The sequence below is a fragment of the Xyrauchen texanus genome, chromosome 30, assembly GCF_025860055.1.
Source record: "Xyrauchen texanus isolate HMW12.3.18 chromosome 30, RBS_HiC_50CHRs, whole genome shotgun sequence".
In the NCBI taxonomy this organism is placed as follows: domain Eukaryota; kingdom Metazoa; phylum Chordata; class Actinopteri; order Cypriniformes; family Catostomidae; genus Xyrauchen; species Xyrauchen texanus.
Genome location: NC_068305.1, coordinates 25,479,174 through 25,502,413, shown reverse-complemented (window position 1 = coordinate 25,502,413; position 23,240 = coordinate 25,479,174). Strand labels below are relative to the sequence as shown.

General features: G+C 37.8%; 1 protein-coding gene across 4 annotated transcripts in view; it reads left to right on the top strand.

Moving 5' to 3' along the window:
- LOC127623714 (signal-induced proliferation-associated 1-like protein 1) overlaps positions 1-23,240 on the top strand; it is a 132,516-nt gene that overhangs the window by 37,320 nt on the left and 71,956 nt on the right. The window contains exon 1 of one of the 4 annotated variants that reach the window (XM_052098173.1): positions 5,041-5,084. The exons of the other annotated variants lie outside the window; for them this stretch is intronic. The gene's annotated coding sequence lies outside the window, so the exon portion shown is untranslated. Of the gene's footprint in view, positions 1-5,040; positions 5,085-23,240 lie in introns of those variants that run through there. 4 annotated transcript variants of the gene reach the window in all.

Below are 23,240 nucleotides of genomic sequence, written 5' to 3'. Positions count from 1 at the left end.
CTTTGAGATTGTGGTGAGGCAAACATGGGTATTGCATCAAGTTACAGTATATATATGGCACACAGAATAGTTTTATTTTAAAAATGTGCAATAAAAAGGTGTTGATTTCATGCTTGGAACTTGATTCTTTTCACCTTCTGGCATTTTACAACTTCAAATAGTTATTTGGGGCATTTCAGAAGTGCTTTTGTAAGAGTTATATAGGGTGTTAATTACTTGCAGGCTTTTGAGCTTTACTTGAGCCCTATCGGAAAGTGTGAGGGCAAAAGCAAACCATTCTGAATCTGTCTGGTGGCGCTTGCATTACTCAGTCCTGACTAGGAAAAGTTATCAGCTCTTCAAAAGGTCTGTAGGTTGTATAGCAAGCTCCAGTAACTGTTGAATGTGAAAGGCTGCTCTGTATGGCATTTTTAAATCTTTCCACTGATTATGGCTTATATCAGACAATATTACAGGAAAGAACTAGACAAAGACAGATGAACAGTCTAAGCACTGAATAGCCTGGTTTGTGGATCGCTGGCAGAGTCTCTTGGCTGACGTTTAGACTTCAGCGTTCAGAGTTTATCTTTTTTACGACTTGTAATGTGGTCCGGGAGTTCGAGATTCCAGTCAGGAACATTTGGAATTCTGCCGGCACCAAAAGGAAATAGCTCTTTCTCGTTTTCATTTATGTGAGAAATGTCAGATCCAGATCTTTTCATAATGAATGCATAAGTAACAGCAGATCATGTTTCAGAATGTTCAGTTAAGGATAAACAAAGCTACATATTTTAAAAATTAATAGTTGGTAGATTGTTTGAAAGACTAGTCTTATTAAGTGTAAAATAAATTATTGATTAAGTAGTTGGTCTCACAAATTGAAAACCATGCTGTGTCCTGTCACTGAGAATTGACATCACCATGCTCAAATGTAGCATTACTTTGGCTTAAATCAGGATGGGCTTGCTAATAGTGGGTAACTTCAGCTCAATTACTTCAGTAGCACATGGTAATGGAACACCTGCTGGTTTGAGGCTAATCGTAGGAACATACTGAGAGCTTCATCCATTTTGTTCAGTTGGTGATGCATACGAACTGTTGGGAAGACAGATTTTGACTGAAATTATGTGCTTTGGGCTATGCACATGTTAGTTTTTGATTGCCTTTATGTCTGAATTGCTTTATTGCACGGACTTGCTAGTGTACATCACATACTTTGGGTTTTTATTCTCCTGGTTGCAGAGTTCTAGTCTTTGCCTCAGACAATACTATAGTACATTGGTTCTCAAATGGTTTTACTGCAGCACCCAGATATTCATTGGACATGAAGTTGCAACCCAGCACAGTTTAGTTTAGGTTTGTTAGCACCATAAGGATAAAATAACACTGCATGAGTACGTAAAAGAAAAAAGATGTGCATAAGAGGTTCGAAACACGGTACCAAAATAAAATCTAAAATTTGAATGCACACTTTTAGCATTCGAATGTGCATTTTTCTCTTACATTGGAGGTATATTAGAACTTCAAATTTTCATTTGACAGCCATAGTCCGAAGCAGATGGAGTAATTTTATTTTGTCCTTATGTTGATTTGTGAGCTTGAAAATCTTGGCACCCATTCACTTGCATTGTGTGGACCTAAAGAGCTGAGAAATTCTTCTTAAAGTCTTTAATTGCATTCAGCAGATGAAAGAAAGTCATTCACATCTGAGATTGCATGAGGGTGAGTAAATGATGAGAGAATTTTCATTTTTGTGTGAGCTTACCCTTTAAGGCCAGTTAAGTATCACTACTGTACTGTAGTACAGTTGCTCCAGTATCTGTGTGATTGAGAGGTACAGCATGGCATTTGGAATTTGGATTAGAAACCAGAAATGTTCTGGTGTTCGGCCAAACAATAATGAATCCTCATGCACACTTTTCAAGCTTCTATTTGTCTAATGGTTTACAGATTTAATGTGACATGTTCATGCTGAATACACAAGTTTGTTCAGTCTCGACCACTGTGAGGAGCTTGAAATCTTAATGAAAATACTTTGAAAAACAAATATGACATCAGGGATCAAAGAACACAGAGCTTCCTGGTTCATGAACGAAATTCCTTCCACACTGAAGGAATTTCACTTTTTTTTCTTTAGAGAATGGGTTGGCTGAGATCCTGTGAAAGCAGCTGTAGAGATAGTGTGGTTTTGGCCAGACAAGTGTTATGGTTTTAACAGGGTTCTTCCTCTCCCCACCCGTTACTGCTCATCCTTCTCTGGAGGAATGCAGACAGAGTTTCTCAGGGCAATCGGTCTCTTTTGTGAAAGACAGCTCTCATAAGGTCTCCCATAGCAGACCTTTGACTAAAATGGCAAAAGGTCTGGAACTTTGCAGCTCAAACTGTCCAAGAACAACACACTTGGACAGGAAGAGCCATGTAACAAATAAGGCAATCCATCATAGTCGATTTTGTCATTGTGAATTTATGGCAGAGTTATCTGAGATGTATTATACCATAATAAAAGACTGATGTGGAAGAAAATGTTTAAATTGATTTATGACAGTTTTGAAGATGGATTCCACAGAAACCCTAGTACAAACTATTTCAGACATAACTAAGAAAGCAAAGCCGAATATAAAGTTTTGCTTGTTTTGCAAAAGTGTGCTTGGATATTCAGTTTTGCCTACTTGCTAGTTCACGCCTTAAACAAAACTTTGAATATCTTAAAACATTTCATGTCACACAACTTTGGCAAATCCAGTGATTATGTTATCCTCAAAACCACTAGTTGTTTAACACAACTAATTTTCAAGGCAGACTGATAAAAAGTCCTTGTGCTTTCACTCTTGGAAGTACCGTCAAACTATCCAATAATGTAAGGACTGATTTGAGAAAGCATTTACAAGTTTTGTGTGCGATATGCTTCAGATGGAGACTACATTGGCCCCTTTTTGGGCAGGGACATCATTACTGAGTTTAATGAATGAATGTATGAATTAATTTTACACTTGTATAGTTTTTTTTATGCTACACTCAAAGCACTTCACATAAAGGACAAGGGACTTTCCTCATCCACCACCAGTGTGCAGCACTGCACACTGGTGGTGGATGAGGACGTCTCATCTGAAGGACGGTGCTTTTTACAGTATAGTGTCCCCATCACGTACTGCAGTGTTAGGAGCCACATAGTCTGCAGGCCTGCTGGCCTCACTAACATCTCTTCCAGCAGCAACCTTAGTTTTTCCCCAGGGGTTCTCCCAATCAGGTACTGACAAGGCTCAACCCTTCGCTTCAGTGGGCAACCAGTCTAGAGCTACAAGGTGATAAGACTGCTGGTTTAAGGTGAAGTGTGTTATTTCTGCGCCATCAGCATCACCAACAGGAATTGCAAGAATGTTGGCTGTTTTCATACAAGTTCCCTCTGAACACTATCCACTGTCCTCCATTTGTAAATAAAACTGATACTGTAGTTCAGCCCTGAACTCACGCCATTGGACAAGCCATTGTTGCTGAGTCTGGCCGGTCAGGATGCTTAATCAAGAGCAATATTTAAAAGTGCTACTGAGCCACAGTTTACAATTTTTGGGAAAATTAACCAACAAATGGCTTATAATTTTGTATTTAGCTTGTATGGAGGAATTAGACATCTTAAAACTACACACATCACCTAAAAAGTGATAGTTCACCCAAAAATGAAAATTCTCTCATAATTTTCTCACCTTCATTGCCATCCCAGATGTGTATTACTTTCTTCCGCTAAAAACAATCAAAGATTTATTGAAGAATTTCAGCTTTGTAGGTCCATACAATGCAAAACAGTAAATGGGTGCCACAATTTAGAAGCTCAAATATCCACATAAGGGCAAAATATAAGTACTCCAGAGGATCAATATTTAAGTCCTTTTTACTATAAACTCTCCTCCCTGCTTGGTAATTTCCACTTTCACTTCATCATTCTCCTGTTTTGGTGATTTCACTTTCTTCATTGGGAAAGGAGGAGAATTTAAGGCAAAAAAATGACTAAATATTGATCTGTTTCTCACCCGCATCTATCATATCATGTCATCAGCAGTTAATGCATTGCCAAGGCATTCCTCCTAACTTGGAGGAATTCCTCTCTGTGAGTGTTTATGTAACTGATCCCCAGCCTCATCTGTCCCTGCTTGAGGCTTATTATAGGTAATCGGCCCTCTGACAAATAAGGCCCTCCCACTGTTGGTTGAATTATTTAGTGTGGCCTGACATGTACAGTGATCCACACCGGTCAGCCGCAGAGAGCTGGATGGGAGAGGTGAGTGGCGTGTAGTGGGCGAGGAGGTGGTGAAATGTTGGTTGCGGTGTGGAGGGTGATGCTGCTCCCTGTGGATTCACAGTAAAGATAGACGAAGGACAGAAACAACTACACAAGGAAAAAAACTATTAAGCGTCAGCTTTGCTACATCACTTACATATGTGTGTGGTGGGAAGAATATTAACACCCCAAACAAGTTTCTCTGGTAAGTGCCACAGTATCAACGTGGTACATAATAGTAGAGATGTCAAATATAGTGGTACTTCTGAACCAAGTGGATAAAAAAATGTATATAGCGATACCTTACCCTAGGTATTAGTTATACAGAGTACTGAATACTGAGAACCAAAAGATTTTGCAGTCAACTTGGTGTTCATCTGTCTAAACAAATATATGGTACATGACACGATGCATAATCTAATATTTAAAAGAAAGGACATCAGCTGAAGAGGTGTTAAATGCATGTTGCGCACCACCTCTGTATTTCAGACAAAAAAAAAATTATTTCGACGATTGAATCTGTGCATACAGCCTTTGAGTGTTAAGCAGCATTATTGGCCTGCTTTGTCTATTTTGCCGTTAATATGAAGCAAACAACTATATTGATAAAACCACTCCGTGTTCTTAATGTTTTTGGCATCGTGACAACCCTAGTGGTATTTCAACACCCCAAACAGGTTGCTCTGCTTAGTGCAGCAGTATCCATGGTTACGTGATAAAGCAGGCTTTTATTCTTTTTAATTTGTTGGTCTTTTGCTGCCTTATTGATGGGGCAGTGAGAGAGAAGACCGGAAACAATAAGGAGAAGGGGGCAATGAGATCGGGAAATATTGTGAGCCGTACTTTAATTTGCATCACCTGTATGACTTCCACCTTGTGATGTGTTGGAGGCGACGACTTGGCAATGACTCTTACATAATGGTCAGGTTTGATGATGCATCAATACATTCATTTTACTGTATTGGGACTGTTAGAAGCAAAACTCTTGCTAAGTGGTCTCTCGCTGTAACTGGAAGTGGTGTGTGTGCGTCACAGGGGTGGTCCGAGCTGCTGAAAATGTCAGGAAAGAAAGGCACACAATAGAGAGGAAATGAACGGGTGTGTGATAATGGTTGCTAGCGCACCAGTCCTCTCACACTTCTGTAGATCTCGGAGCACATGATCGGCTTCAGGTCTGAGCAGATGAAGATCAGTGGAGTGTCTCCATCATTAATAATAAGCTCTTAACATCTCGGCTTCATTTAATAGCTTTTTAAAATTGTGTGTATATACACTGGTGGCCAAATTTTTGGAATAATGTACAGATTTTGCTCTTATGGAAATTACTTTTATTCACCAAAGTGGCATTCAACTGATCACAATGCATAGTCAGAACATTAATAATGTGAAAAATTACTATTTTTTTTCCCCCAGAACTTCTTAAACAACTACAAAGAGTTCTCCTCAAAAAATCCTCCACAAATACACTGATAAGCCACAACATTAAAACCACCTGCCTAATATTGTGTAGGTCCCCCTCGTGCTGCCAAAACAGCGCCAACCTACATCTTAGAATAGCATTATGGGGTGCTATTCTTCTCACCACAATTGTACAGAGAGGTTATGAGTTACCATAGACTTTGTCAGTTCAAACCAGTCTGGCCATTCTCTGTTGACCCTCAATGGATGTATTTTTGTTTTTGGCACCATTCTGAGTAAATTCTAGAGACTGTTGTTTGAAAATCTCAGGGAACCAGTAGTTACAGAAATACTCCAACCAGCCTGTTTGGCACAAACAATCATCTCCGTGATCTCAGTTATTTGGACCGTGGCATGATTGTTGGTGCCAGATGGTCTGGTTTGAGTATTTCTGCAACTGCTGGTATAGGATTTTTTTCCAGATCTGGAAAAAAAACTTGTATAGACTGAAAAATTGCTCATGTTTGGACTCTATCTCCAGGGATTTGTCATTATACATTAGGACTGAAACGATTTGTCAATGTTATCGACAACGTTGGCAATAAAAATTTGTCAACAAAAATTTCCGAATAGTTATTTGTTTGCATTTAATGTAACATGAGATCATATGAATCTCTAATTATGGCGCGCGAGAGCAGCACAGACAGACAGACAGACAGACAGACAGACAGACAGACAGACAGACAGACAGACAGACAGCTCACTGTCAGTAGCTTCCAATAGTAGCTGCCGCTCCGCTGAAACAAAACTTGCATGTCTAGTGTCTTAAAAGGAAACACCCAGTGTTGCATATTTAATGCAGTTATATTTAATGCGTTATAGCTTTGTTAAAGTTCAAATAATAAGGAAACGGGTCATACAAATAACTAAAAACTCAGAAACTGGTATTTCTTTGTGCGGTCAGTGCCACTTCTGAGTTGTGTGGAGATATTGAAACCGCACCCGTCTGTTACAGTCACTGTCATGGGGACGCTCGTCACTTGAGCAGGCGCGCTTGCTACAGCTAGATTATAACTTGATGGCTCACGACTTATTGAATCATAATATATTTCACTGTGCATTTTCTAATCTGAAGAAAATTGGTAATACTCAGCTTTATTAGAGTTTTTGTGAGTTAAATATGGATTGAAGTGAACAAAAAGGTGAGAGAGGGTAGTCTTTGCCCCATTATACACTACATCAAAATGTTATGATTTGGTTTTGTTTTGATGTGTTTTCCAATATTATCAAACTCATTTAAAACAACATACATTTACTTTAGCAGCTATACTGCAGAAGAAAAAATTGTTATTTGAGAATGTTCAATATAATATTAAAAATACAAATATCTTAAAATATCTAAAAATCCTTTAAAAAAGATGCATTCATCTGAGAAGCAGCATTTAATATATTTTGACTTGCTTTTAGAGAATAGATCTTGAATATATGTACATTTTGTCTTTACTGCATTGCAGAAGTAAAACCATGTGAACAAATACACTTATATATAAAATACACATATATTTGTATCTTAAAGCAAGTCGAAATATGTTATGTTGCTTCTCAAGTAAATGTTTTTTGTTTTAATGAGCTTTACATATTCAATTTACATTAGACCATTTTTAGACTATTTTAAATGGGGGAAAAAAAAAGACAAAAACCACTTGATAACAATGAGTTTTTGTTGAATTAATCTTAATAAAAAGTATTTTTTCCCCCTTTAGTTCAGTGAATGTCATTAAGAGGTATTTTTAAAAGATGATTTTGTCCTCTTTATTGTTAGCAAGCATATTTAATACAACTTATTAAGTTGGGGCACTAGCTGAATAATCGGTTAAGAGCTAATGATTAATCGTTGCAATAATCACTGAATAGTCAAATAAATCATTGTAATAATCGGTAGATTAGTCAATTATCAAAATAATCATTAGTTGCAGCCCTATTATACATACAAATGGTTTGATATAGGCCTACTAGTAATGAGTACTTTTCAACATAAATGGTGATTTCTAGCTGTTGATTTTTAGATAAATTTCTAGATGGACTAGTTTCAGAAAAGTATTAAAGGGTAACTAAACACCTGCTCAGAGTCTGACTCCACCCACTAGAAATATTTGAAAATGCTGGAAAAGTGGGCAGACCCCGGCGGGGATAGAGGGAACGAACCGAGTCGCGGGGCTGAGCGGGGGGCACCTGAGACTCGTAGTGACGGATTAATTGACAGCTGCTGTCAGACTCTATGTTATTATTATTCCTCACACGGTCGCAAGACGACATGTACATGAATCTGGCGTGGTGAGCTGGAACCTGCTTATGTCAGCTGTCACCGCTTGCGTCACGAAGTACCGCAACAGCCAATAGGAAAATTCAACTGCAGTAGCCACCGTTCAACCTGAAGAGGGCAGCACTCAGAGGTTTTTAACACCATATATTGTAGAATTAAAACACTTTATACACAAATGTCAAAAAAATTACTTGAATCAATGACCAGTACTAATAAAGCCCCATGCTTACAGATCATTAACTAAAAAAAGTTGGTTTAGGGTTTAGTTACCCTTTAATACCTAGATTGGCTAAGAAGTATTATGAATTTATTTATTTATTTATTTATTTATTTTTTATAATATTATTATTCCTGAACATCTGTTAATTTTAAATAAATTAGATTTTAATATATTTGACTTTTACAATAAGTTGACCAACTTGGGTTTTGCTCTTATGTTACACCTACAGTTGAAGTCTATACCTTAAGTTTATACCTTAGCCAGATACATTTAAACTTTATAAATGTAGTTTTTCCACAACTCCTGAAATTTAATCATAGAAACATTGCCTGTCTTAAGTCAGTTAGGATCAGTTCTTTAATTTAAGAATATGAAATGTCAGAATAATAGTAGAGAAAATTATTTATTTCAGCTTTTATTTCTTTCATCACATTCCCAGTGGGTCAGAAGTTTACATACACTTTGTTAGTATTTGGTAGCATTGCTATTTTTTAACTTTGGTCAAATGTTTTGGGTAGCCTTCCACAAGCTTCTCACAATAAGTTGCTGGAATTTTTGCCCATTCCTCCAGACAGAACTGGTGAAACTGAATCAGGTTTGTAGGCCATTTTGCCTAGGTTTCTATCGGATTAAGGTCAGGGCTTTGTGATGGTCACCCCAATACCTTGACTTTGTTGTCCTTTAGCCATTTTGTCACAACTTTGGAGGTATGCTTGGGGCCATTGTCCATTTTGAAGACCAATTTCCGACCGAGCTTTAACGTCCTGGCTGATGTTTTGAGATGCTACTTCAATATATCCACATAATGTTCCTTCCTCATGATGCCATCTAATTTGTGAAGTGCACCAGTCCCTCATGCAGTGAAGCACCCCCACAACATGATGCTGCTACCCCTATGCTTCATGGTTGGGATGGTGTTCTTCAGCTTTCAAGCCTCATCTGTTTTCCTCCAAACATAACGATGGTCATTGTGGCCAAAACGTTACTTTTTTGTTTCATCAGACCACAGTAAATTTCTCCAAGAAACTAAGATCTTTGTCCCCACGTGCAATTACAAACTGTAGTCTGGCTTTTTTATGGCAGAACTGTTACTAGAACATGTTAAACTTTTTATATTTGAACATATTCATTTATAATTAGCAAAAATCACTGCATGTGACTTGACAATAGCAGCAAAAACATTTGACTGGTCAGTCGAAGCCAATGTAACTGAAAATAGTGGAGCACTACATTAGTCATTGAGACTCAAGGAAAAGATGTGACTATTCAGTGTGATGCATTTCATCATATACTGCTGCTGAAGCCATTAGACAGACCATTTTATCAGACAGACTTTCGCAGACATATTGAATTGTATAAAAGATGCCCCCCATCCCCACCCCCACACCATTGTAGTTTAGCGCCTGCTTTTGCTCCTACAATAAGCAAATTCATTACCGTGGTCTTGAAAAATTCAAGATGATACAAAAGAAAATGTCTGCAGAGGGACAAGACATTAGAGATATTTAACTGTAATTGATCCCATGTTGTCAGTTGTCCTGTGAGGTTCCCTGAAGCCTGGAATATACTTTGCACAAATGAACTAAAATCATAGTGCGCCTTTGTATGTGTATACACAGTGTGTACGGCTCTGGATCGCTCCGGTGTGTGTGTGTGTGTGTGTGTGTGTGTGCGTGTGCACCATCTGCAGTAGTTTGCGCAACTATAAACAAGGCTTGACTTTTGTATAAAACTTTTTGTGTTCATTTTCTTGGAAGGGATGGCAGCTGACAGATTAATGTTCACAGATGAGGTTAATTGACTACACCTTGTATCGGATGTATAACCTCAAGTTTCAGCACTCAGTGACCCAGCTTGTCATTAACCATGCTGTTTGCACATTGCTGACATTTGTGTATATGTGTGAATTAAATCTAAATGATCAGAATCAGTTTTTGCTTAATGAACAAGCTCATACTGTAAATGAGGAACATTACTTGGCATAAAGCTTAAAATATGTGTTTGTTGCATTAGCCAATACAGAAAGCTATAATAAGCACTTTTCTGTTAATTTAATAAATTTAAGAAAACAAAACAGCCAAATCTAATCAAGCTCTTCTTACCCAAGAATTCAAAGGAAATTCAACCTTGTTCATTAGGATTCGCATTCTGTGAGGGTAGCTTGACTCGTTCCCTCTGAACTCAGTGTGTGTGTTTACCTTCAGACGTCCATGCTGATCCTGTTTAACTTCCATTTCCCTGCTTGGGAGAACAATATCCGACAGACTCTGTCAAAAGCCTTCAGGCAAAGTTGAAGAAACTTTTATTATCTGAATATCTAAAGCTGCATCTTCACAAAGTACTGTTAGGGCTGTTCACAGATTATTTGTTTTTGAATTGAAAAACAGTTAGTCATGGAACAGAACACAAGGTTCTCAAGGCACTTTTTTCAAGATTAACTACTTTAACTTCATAAAAATGTGGTGCTCAAGGCACGAGATATTTACAACGGCCATAGACGTCCATCTGATGCTTGTGTACATAGACCAACAATAAATATCTAGATACGCATTTCCTAAAGGAAATACCAGTGCTTGCAATGCAGCAACAGAAGGGTGTTAACAGCTGAGGTAAGCTTTGTTTGACACTCAGCACACATCTTGTTTTCTGTTGGCTCTATATGAGAATCAACAGACATCTCAATGATTAGTATTCAAAGAGATGTAAAAATGAAGACCAAATGTGCCTTGCAAGCACTTTAAATAGCGCAGATGCAACACAAGATCTCTTCCTGTGTGAATGACCCCTTAAGGCTTCAGGTGTCACTGAGTCGAAGGAGAGAAATTTCCCACATTTTCTGGGACTGTGAAACCCACAGTTTTTTGGAGTCTCCAAAAATTTGTAGCACCAGTTATATCTCAGCTCTTTAGGTCCGTACAATGCAAGTGAATGGTGGCAAGGCATTTGAAGCTCCAAAAAGGAGATGAAGTCAGCATAACGGTAATCCATAAAACTCCAGTGGTTTAATCCGTGTTTTCTGAAGCAATCCAGTTGGTTTTGGGTGAGAACAGACCAAAATATTACTCCTTTTCAATGTACATCTTGCCATTGCAGTCTCTAGGAACTCTCATGATTTCAAACTCTATTATTCTTCCTAGTGCTTGACACATATGCAGAGTGCTAGATGGAACTATAGGAAGTGTAATCGTGGTTGAAATCATTATCGCCAAGGAGACTGATGTGAAGATGTACAGTGAAAAAGGAATTACATTTTGGTCTGTTCTCACCCAAACCAATTGGATCACTTCAGAAGACTTCGATATAACCATGGATTTGATGGATTTCTGATGAATTTGGAGCTTCAAAGGTCTGGCAACCATTCACTTGCATTGAATGAACCTACAGAACTGAGATATTCTTAAAACAATCTTAATTTGTGTTCTGCAGAAGAAAGATAATCATACACATCTTCGATGGCATGACCGTGAGTAAACGATGAGACAATTATCATTTTTGGATGAACTAACCCTTTAAAGATAATTGAAGTGTATGTTATGTATGCTCAAAATGCTAATCCTGTATAATGATTTTTTCTGTAATTGTGCCAAAAACATTCTTGGCTTATAATAATAAGTCACACTGTTGCTTATACCCCATTTCCACCTGGTATTCAGATGCGTTTTTGGTGATCCGATCACATGGTCAGCGCGAAATACAGGTGTAAACAGGTTCTTATACTTTTTGTGATCAGATCACAAAAATCACATACGAATGTGGTCAAAAACACATGTGAATGCATGACATTTGAGGTGCAAACGCTTATCCTTCCTGAATGCGTCCCGGCAGCAGTGAAGCACGAACATCTGCAGCTCAGGTTAATACAGGCAATCCACTAAAATAACGGACATTTCGGCTCGAAATGTTGCTTTTGTAATTAATTAAATTTCAGATGCATCTGGGAGAAATGGCACCCCCTTTTTTCCACACTTTCTTTGTCTTTTCTGACTTTGTTGTGCTTTTATCATGCAGTAACACACTGACATAGAGATTGATGTATGTTGTCATGAAGTCCCTCCCCTCCAAATCCGATCACAAGTGGTCACAGGAGACACATGTAAGCGACCAGGTGTAACAGCGATGCGTCTCACCTGACCACGTGAGCCGATCACCACGCATCTTATTACCAGATGTAAACAGAGTCTTAGTTGACTCTGCTTTGCTGATTAATTTTTTTTTTTATTTTTATTGTTTTTTTTTATACCCACATTTTAACTTGGCATTCTTGAACCGCCCTTTTCTTCCTATTCTGTAAATGGGAAATTATTCTATTGGCCACAGCCCAGGAAGCTTAATGACCTCCCCAGGCCTTAGTTTGAAAAAGCTGGCTGTAAGCACATTGAGATTCATTCATACATTCAGAAATGTGAAGAACTGTGTTATAAAATTTAGGATATTCAGTCACTTAGTAGACAGGCTTTTGCAGCCATCAGACTTGCTTTACAGAGTTTATCTTTAATTTTGCATACCTAGTTCATTATATTATGAGTATGTAGAGTAGGTATGTTTTTATTTTTATTTTAAGAATCTCCAATTTGCCGTAGCCAACTTCTCAAGTAGCATAATGTTAATAATGCGATTCTTTAGAAAAACGATAATAGTCACCCTGAGGAAAAATAGATGGACACGTGTTTTTCTTAATGCTACAATGATTAATAGATGAAGCTATACTTGTGCAGAGTTACACACTAACAGGTTTTCGCTCTGAGAAGTTTTGTCTCTCTAATTCTTTACATTTAGACCTTTAATGCATGACTGCTACAGCCATCAAAGTGCTGTTTGTTCACTGTCGGATGTCAAAATCTGTTATTATGTATAATCCACAAGTTTATTTGAGAGGTGTTGTGGAGAATATTTCTTCAGATGTCATTCTGCAGATTCTGTCTGTCACTGCTTTAATAAATAGTTTAGCTGTAAAAAGGCTTATCAAAATGTTGGATGCCTTAAACTACATGTTGTGCCCCCACAATATTTATAATCTAGCATCCAGGGTATTCATGTAGCAGGTAATTTTATAAATTTACCCTCTCCTGTCGACAAGCAATACCGCTAGACACAAAGACGCTTGCTTGAAGAAACACATCTGATTATATTATTGAAGGACAAACAAAAGAATTGCAAGCAACCTGTGGATCGTGACCAGCGGAACACATGCAAATGGTGAGGTCTCACTTTATGTCAGTCATCTGGGAGCAGTTTGTAAGAATAGTGTTGTAGGGCTGGGGCGGTATGGATTTTTTCTAACCGCGGTTGAAAAGCAAGATATTCCCGCGGTATAGCGGTAAACCGCATTAAATACATTACATTGGATCAGAGAAGTCACGTGACCGCGGTAATGCGGTAACGCGGTAACCGTCCCAGCCCTATAGTGTTGACTATGAGAACGCTGCATGGGATCTCAGACTATCTCTGGATGCATATGCAAATAACATGCAATGACATTGGTACTTCTGGTGAATTGTCATGTGTGTTGTAATTGGGGTTGCAACGGTATGAGATTTTCACGGTACGAAAACCGTCTCAGAAAAGATCACGGTTTCACTGTATCACTGTATACGGTATTACACAATTCATATTATCATTGAAAACAGAAGGGTTATTTATTTATTTATTTTTGAGCAAACACTTTATTATAATTTAACCTTGAAACCATTTATTTTATTGAAGTATGTGTAAAAAATGTCTCCCTTTTTAAAATAAATAGAAAAAATAAGAAAGCTAACAGAATTAAAAACATGATTTAAAATATCATGTAACTATAACATGTTATATAACTAAAGCCTGTTAGTTTATATGTTAGCATAGCATGTTAAATGAACTACTAAATGAAAAATAACATCAGCTGTGTGAGCTTTTGAAGTAATGTCCTATGATTATTAACAGTTAATATATACTGTAGGTGTGCGACAGCACAGCCAGACTGCTCTTGTCTGTCCCTTTAACTCAGTGGTTCTCAACTAGTTTTGCTTCATGACCAGATTTTACATTTGAAATCAAGTGTCGACCTGCCATAGATTAAACATAACCTGTATTTAATGTATCCTGGGTTGCATTTCCTTTTATGTTGCAAAGTTTTGTTCATGGTTTTCCAGTTCAAGGACATGCATCAAGTGACGTTATTTTTGTTGTTGATGTCAACAACAAAATCTACAGGAAGTTGTCTCTCCCCTTTAAAAATTGAAGAGCATATTTACTTGTATGAGCCCATTATTATCCCGTTTGTTACCTAATATTACATGTTTATACACCTATTACACAGAAGGAAAAGCTCCTCATTACCATGGTTAGGTCAGTGTGCTAGTCTTAAATGGTAATAATAATAATAATAAATTAATGTATTTATGAAAAATAAATATTAGCTGAAACACATCTTGAAACTTTAACTACAACTGCCACTGTTGCTATAAAATGAGGTCTAATAGATTCTACTTTTCGATTATTTCATATGAAACTATAACATTTTGTCAAAATATAACAGTTACTTTTACTCATGTAAAATCGTGAAACAAATTTGTAAAGGTGATGGTGTGTAATTATTAATATTTTTAACAATTTTGGTAAAGGGGCCACATCGGGCTGTAAGTAGTGCATAGGGGGCCACATTGTATTACTTTTGAGATACAATGTTCTGCATTGATTTGGTTTTTGTATCTTTTAAGCCCAGAAATAGATGTGTACTCAATTTTCTGAAGTGTATCTGTGACTAATGGGACTATTCTGCAATTGTTTTAAGTATTGTATTGCTCTACAAAGATAGATACTTTTCTATCAGGCATTTATAAAACAGAATTACATTTATAGAACTTTTAATGTTTGTCGCAAAGCGCAGGCTGCATGAAGGGACTTCAACATTTCTAAATTGCACAAATAAAAAATACATATACTTATTCATCTCTGGCTTGCTTTTGCTCGCATGTCAATGATGCCGAGATCTACTTTTATATTTAATTTAATCACTGAGAAGGTTTACCTGCAAAATTAATAGCACCAAACATCACAAGCAGCCTCAAGAATGGACACAGAGTAGCTGTATAACACTTTTCCTTGAGCAGAATATTGCACTACAGATCGCTAAGTTTGATCAAAGGGGGAAGTGAGAGACAGAAAAAGTGCACTTGTGTGCATGGTTGCCAGATTGCACTAAATAAGTATAACATTAGACTGAATATTTCCAATTTGCGCAAGTATAAATCTCAAACTGGGGATGTTGCGTCTCTTATCTGGCAACGCTGATCATGTTAAATGCTTGTGGAGATGCGTGAAGTCCCAATGCAAGTTAACTGAAATAGAGGTCGACCGATATGGTTTTTTTCAGGCCCATGCCGATCTTTTGAAATCCGGGTCGGCCGGTGGACGATTAATGCTGCTGATTTATTTTGGCCGATATTTGGCCGATATGTGCTTGTTTTTATCCTCTTATTTGAACCTTTTATTTGAAAGATAAAATGTAACACAAATAATTACTTAAGATAGACAAAATTTCTCAACAAATACATTTATTGAACACTTGACCAATCTGCACTTGTACACTTAAATTAAAAATGTATAATGTAAAAACATATTGTATAAATAATGTATAACAAATATATTAAATAAACAAAGCAGGTGTTACAAACTGCTCCGAGACACGAAGGTTGAGATCCAAATGCAGCTTTAATTAAGGGGCAATCCAGACACGTAATCCAATATTCAGAGTATCCAAGAGAAGCACAGGCATAACTAGGGATGGGTATCGTTAAGGTTTTAATGGTATTACTATCTTACCGATACTGCTTATCGATCCGGTACTTTAACGGTATTCTTAACAGTTCTTTTTGTTATATATATATATATATATATATATATATATATATATATATATTTACAAAAATATAAACGTTATATAGGCACAGTGATTTAATTTCAGGAAGGTCTACTAACATTACTGTTCAGGTGTGGTCTAAAAAGAAATCTAATAAAGTAATCAATTGTAAAATAACACTGCATAGTTTATTATAGATAGATTAATGGTTATTAATGCAGAAGTTATTCATTCAAGAGCTGTAAGTGATTTTCTCTTTGCCTTTTGTTGTTCGATTCGCAGTAATGGCTCAGTCGTCAGCATTTTTATTAGACAGCTTCCCCTTTAAGACAGAGTTCAGATCTAATAGGCTCCTGATGCACCATATTTTCTCCCAACTATTTCCATAACTATTTTTGTGTATAGTTGATTGTTTAGACGTGCACATGAAACCCAAAGTACCCTATACTTTGCTTGTCTCGTTGCGGTCTGTTTCGGAGCGCGCGCCGCCTTGGGAACGGTATCTCTTTTTATTATTAAACGCGTCCCGCAATTTAGCAACAGTAGCTAGACTGCATTTTACAACAATCACCGATCATGCTGATTCTGACGTTAAGTTTGAGTTTTAGGGAGAAATGTCAGTGCACCGCTGTGAAGGAAAGGAAGTTGTGCTAGACAGAATGCGGCTTATGTATAAATATTGTTTTTATAATCTTTGGAAGCGAAATCTAAAATAAAATCAGACTAATATCACATATCAGACTACGTTTGAATGTTTAGTTCTGTCACTCATTAAGCAGGGCTCGTGTTGTGCTCGCTGTGGCACTGCGTGAGCGAGATCTCTCTCTCTCTCTCTCTCTCTCTCTCTCTCTCTCTCTCTCTCTCTCTCTCTGACTGCGAATAGCTAAATTGCATCACAGACAAATGGTTTCATATTATTATACATAGAAATGGCTGTCGAGATAAAATAACTTTCTCTTTATAGCAATAATAAATGTATTTTCTTAATTTCTCCAGTACCGACAGCAGAACCGATAACGTTCCGAGCTTACCAAAGCCAGTCTTTCAATAACCTATAGTGCGTTGGTATCTTTTTTTATTACTTATTTCTCTGCATTGAGTGACAACCCTCTCAAATATAAGACACACAAACAGAACAAATAAAAGTCTCAGATTCACTGTCTGTAATTGCAAAATTCTTGCTTACTTATTGTGACATGATAGCCACCCTTCTGCTGTGATAATGCAAATTCAACTACGCTATCAATATCCAAAGTAGCCGAACGTTATGTCGCCTATCGTGTTTGTCGCGTTTTTTCTTGAAGTTGGCAGTAACATATCAAAAGTTTTTTTTGTTTAAATATAAAGGAATTATACAAATTTAATCATTACCGTTTTCTCCAAGGAACTTAGCTCCTTCATTAGGCACTGGATGAGGTCTGCTTACTCTAGGGGAAAATGACTCTAGGGGCAGCGTGCGTCGAACACGTGTTCCACAACAACACTAGGCTGCCCACAGATGCGCAGCGAGATTATCATTAAATCTGATAATTTAGCTGTTTGCGAGATTATCATTAAATCTGCCTCGGCAGTCCTAAATAGCCTATCACTTGGGCGGCCGCCAAAATATCTTCAATGGGAGAACCATGTCCCTGCTGTCCACGTCCCAGTCCAACTAGACCAGTTGAGAAACACTGCTTTAACTCACACACACACACACACACACTCTCATGTCAGTCCGCCTCGCTTCTCTCTGACATTTTCTCCGCTGCGTGTGTGTGTGTGTTGCAAGTTGACGAGTCTGACAGGCAAACAAGGAGGAAAGGAGATGCGCACATGTATGTGAGATTCTCTGTCCGGTTGCATTTTTTCCCTCAGTACCATAGATAAGCAAATGTACTTGGTATGATAACCGTCAATTTTCAAACCGGTATACCGCTGCAACCATAGTCATAATTCAGTACAGCCACAGAAATGGTTCTTTTGTATTTGTATTTCTTTAGCATTTTGCAAAAGTATCATTATGATAATAGTAATAGCCTATGATAACCTAATGTTTTATATTTTATATTCTTTTTTTTTTATTTAAAGTTAAAATGATATATTGAATATATTTGTTGAAGTCAAATGGACATAATGAAGACTTATAAATGGGTTCCTTGGCACTAACTAGTCGCCTAGCTCAGACAATGCACTTACTGGTCGATTGATCATTTTAAATGGGTAGTTTTGCACATCTCTACCTTTTACCTGCAAATTATGTGTTATATAGTGAAAACGGTTGTAATTTCAGTAGGGATGCACCGATCCAATACCTGGATCGGTATTGGCTCAGATTCTGACAATTGTAGACGAATAAGGTATCGGTCCAAAGACCATTTTTATTCGTCCAATACTGTGTGTTAATAATGGTCATTAATGTAAAGGAATCTGATTACATTTTGACTTTAATAACAGTCATTGTAGCAACTTGGGTGTGAAGTACCTTGCTCTAGGGCACACGGGTTGAAACAGCTGGATTGAGATCACAGTAACTCAACTTTCTGAGTCACACTTTACCCAGAGTTAAACTTGCAACCTGTGCCATAACAGCTCAGATTCATGTTCTCTGACATGCAACACATCCCTCTTCACACTGGCAATGAGAGAAAAAAAGAAATCTGGTGCATCTTAAGCATTGCTCTTGTTTTTCCATCCCTGTCCTCTGCAGTGCCACAAATACCCACCAGCCAGAAGTTTGCTTTGGGTATCCGGCAGCTTGTGTCCGATATAAGGAGGTTCTTCCACCTAGAAATGGAAGCTGGACACAGTTGTGTGTTTGGATGGCGGTGACATGCAGGGCAGTTGGACAGCCAGATATCAAAAGCCTGCTGCTCATTGCGAATCTGTTTTTGGATGTAATGACTCACTGATATGCCCCAATTCATGCCTCTATTGAGACACATTTTTTTATTTTATTTTACTGGTTGCAGAGTACCTTTCCTCCAATGCCAGAGTGACTTCAGAATCTCCAAATGGCACAATGCTAAAGTTTTTGTGGTTGTGTAGAAACTTCATGTTTAGTTTATTTGAGGTTGTCAGAGCATGTGTGGGTGAGTTAATGAAGCCCCTCACTACCACACATCTTATATAAGCGATACCAAACCAATATCTGTAGACCTCGACCAAACAGGCTTGTAGACAAACTTTGTCTGCAATTCAGTTCAACATTAGAAGTGACTTAGTCATTCAGTCCACCAGTCAGAAACAAGCCCCACTCTCTTCATTAGCTGTTAAAATCTAAAAGTGATTTTAGAGTCGCACAATGAAACATCAAATGGCTGGCCCTATATTTTTTTTCCTTCTCACGGATTGTACTTTTAATATTAAACACACTTTGCACTCATTAGCAGTGAGAACTTGACCTTCTATTCAAGATTTTACAAGGTTGCAATCAATTTAGTGGAAGTCTAATTACTGTTTATGAGTCTTTAAATAAATATTCTGGGTTCATTACAAGTTAAGCTCAATCGACAGCATTTGTGGCATAATGTGTTGATCATCACAAAAAAATATTTAAAATTGTCCCTCCTTTTCTTTAAAAAGAACCAAAGTCAAGGTGACAGTGAGACACTTTGACCCCGTTTCCACCTGATATTAAGATGAGTTTCGAGTGATCCGATCAAATATGGTCAGGTGACGCACATCGCTGTTTACACCTGGTTGCTTAAATACATCTCCTTGGACCACTTGTGGGAGGGATTCTGTTTTATGATGTCATATGTCAATCACTGTATCAGCCTGTTACAGCATGATAATAAACCGCAATAAAGATTACCACCCTTGGAGTCACGAGTTCAAATCCAGGGTGTGCTGAGTGACTACAGCCACCTGTATTTAGCACTAATCACATATGATCGGATCACCAAAAACGCATCTTAATACCAGATGGAAATGGGGTCTTTGAGGGCCAATTTCTGGAGAGTTTAAATCAGAACTGTATAAGCTAGGGATGTCCCGATCAGCTTTTTTGGCCCCCGATCCTATATTTAAATAGTCCCGATCCGATACTTGTAGTTGCCTAGATAATAGAGCTGCAGACAGTTTTTTTTGTTTGTTTACAAAAATAACTAAGTAACTAAAAGATTTCTTCAGCTTAATGCATTTAACTTAGTGCAGCTAGCATTTTTATAAAACTCACATATAAAATCAACTTCTACTTAAGCGCTTCATGTCTACACACATGCAGGGAAGAGAGGCAACACGTGCGGACCGGGACAGGGCAGACATTATGCATGTTTGGTGCTAGAGAACAATATTCAAGATTACGGTGCAGAAAGATCAGAGCTTTTGTCCACATCACTGTTGTTCTGTCGTGCTCTTCACTAGAGATGATGAGAGGGCACAACCGTTGTCATGAATCTTGCGGTGCGGATGGAATCAATCTGGTGTCTGACGTAAACTAATTGTTAGCAAGGCAGCTAGCATTAGCAAGTTCATCCAGTCTGACCCTACATTACCGCTGGTGCGTTGTGAGTGAAGCTGAGAGCGTTTTCAATTAATTCCTACGAAAGCCAATTGTCATGCTCGCAAGGTGGATCGTAGGATTGGCAGCGGTGCGGAGCAAGCTCTCTCCTAGCGCTTTAAGCGGATTTCGTCCACCCCAGTGGAAACGCAGCCTGAGAAAGCTGAACTGCTTGTGTTTTAGCGACACTCTAAATTCCTCAAAAGCTAATCGTGGATTTTCTTTATCGCAATAAATATCGATATCCTTTTATCGCCCAGCCCTATTAATGGGAAAAGTTCAATTCTGACCGTGGTTCTATCTGACCTGACCATGAATTGAAAAAAGTATCTCATGTGAGATTTAGGTGAGTTTGTTGTAATATTTCAGATGTTTTGGTGTTACTATGAGCCATGTAAGAAGAAAATGGATTTAAAACGAATTTGAAATATCTTCAAACCTTATAACATCTGTTTATTAATGTATACATTATACGGAAAACAGTACAAATCCACAAGATAACTCCCTACACAGGGTGCATCTGTTGATGCGACACAACAGCTTGAGGCTGTCTACACTGGTTGTGTTGACCATTCTAAACCATTTAATTTGTGTAGTAGCACCAGCGCTTGTAGCACAAATGGAACGAGATGGACGCGCTGCAACGGACGCTTCCAGTGTAGACAGCATCATTGATTATAATGGGGTTCTATTGCTTTTGACTTGACGCGCATCGACTGGTGTAGACTGTCGACTGGTTTATTTTTACAAATATGTAAAAATAAATAAGAAAACTGCCCAAATCCAACAAATTTAAATCAAACCTTCTATTGTTTCCAAAGGGTTGCTACAGGTTCACCATACCAGGGAAGAGTTACATACTTCAGGCAAAAAGTTTCAGCAAAACATTTTGTTTGTGCAAATTTGCCACAAATGAACCACAAGTAAACCGTTTTTGTTGTTTTCTCAACAAACAATTTTGAGTCAACATGAGTGACAGTGACCGTTGCCGTTGCAAACAATTTGAACAGTTAAATCTTTGGCGAACAAGCAGTACTGCTAACCGAATAGCAATTTTAGCGATAACGGTGTAGTTCACGTGATCCACCTTCTGATACATCTCAATACTGTAGGAACGCCTACTAATAGCCAACTGTGCAACAACATTTTGACCTGCTGTGATTTAATGGCTGCCAATTGTATGTAGATTTTGAATTGACTACTGAAATTAACCAATTACACTATGATGGTAGTCTTTCCCACTGTGCATCCTGTCCTGCCGCCTACAAATATTTCTGAATTTGAATCCTATAAATCCAGCTTTTTTTTTTTTTATTTGACCCTGAGACCAGCTACAGCAGAATGTCCATGCAAATCGATACTACAAATACAATGTTCTTTGCTATTCTCACATACGTTTGTTTTCAGGGGATGTGGCCTTGTTTAGTTGAATGGAACCTTTTAAAATGGCCTTGTGTAAATGTGTGCTAAACACTATCTCTGTTTATTGGTTAAGGAGCTAGCTATTTGTAAAGCAGATGTACTGGTATATGTGTGTGTATGAAATGTCACTGAGTGTCCTGATGTGAGCAGTCAGAGCAGTTTTCTTATTTAATATGTCAGTCACATTTCTGCATACTTTGCATTAGACTGAACACTTGTCAGTTATGCAAGTTAGAGATTGTTTTTATTTTTTCCTCTCTCTCTTGGCTGTTCTTTTCATCACCTCCTGACACAGGCTCAGTTTTCATTGGTCTTGATTGAAAGATCTCATTAGATGATCCACTTAAATGGCCACATCACTCTCAATGAGCCAGAAATACTTGTTTACACCAAAAAACAAGCCTCTATAACATAACAGATTCTTAATAAAAATGGACAAAACCATGAGAAATCATCTGCTAATATTGATATTTACCCAAGAGTGTCAGCTTTGTATGAGCTTGCCATGTGTATCTCCGAATTACCAATGAAGTTTCAATGTGATTTTGTTATAATGTATGATCACAGCAGTAAAGAGATTAGTAGTCCTCTAGTTCTGTTTTTCATTCCTCCTGTCTGTCCCTGTTGATGATTCATGCAGTGATGGCACAATTGTGCAGACAGAGGAGAGAAAATCAATTTGGAATGCCAAATTCCCAATGTGCTCCAAGTCCTCATGGTGGTGTATTGACTCAATCCAGGTGGCGGAGGACGAATCTCAGTTGCCTCCGCGTCTGAGACCATCAATCCACTCATCTTACCATGTGCCTTGTTGAGTGAGTAACTGCGGAGCCCAAAACTGCACACACTCCCTTCCGTTTTTAAGCAGGTACTCAGTGCTAGTTCGGACAGACATGAAACTTTAACTGAAGTGCTTGTGGTTTTCATTGCTAAAGTATGTAGATTTTTTGTAAGATCAAAGCTATTAAAATGTTTGTTACCAATTAGAGCATTCTTACTTTGTATTTACCGGTAGTATATTTTTTCTGAACATTGCAAATACCAAACCATACCAAAACAGTCACCCTTAAACCGTGGTACAAACAAAACTGAGAAATTTGAACCATTACACCCATAGTATATACCATGTAACATTATGCTATTCCAGTAAACATAGACTGCAGTATATCTGCAAAACAATTAAAAAAATCTGACACATGCAGAAAAATGTTGTCAACTCTGGATATGTCGCAGATGCCCGGTTCAGTGTAGACTGCTTAATAAATTATAATATTTGTAATGCAGTGCATCACGCCATGCGCATCT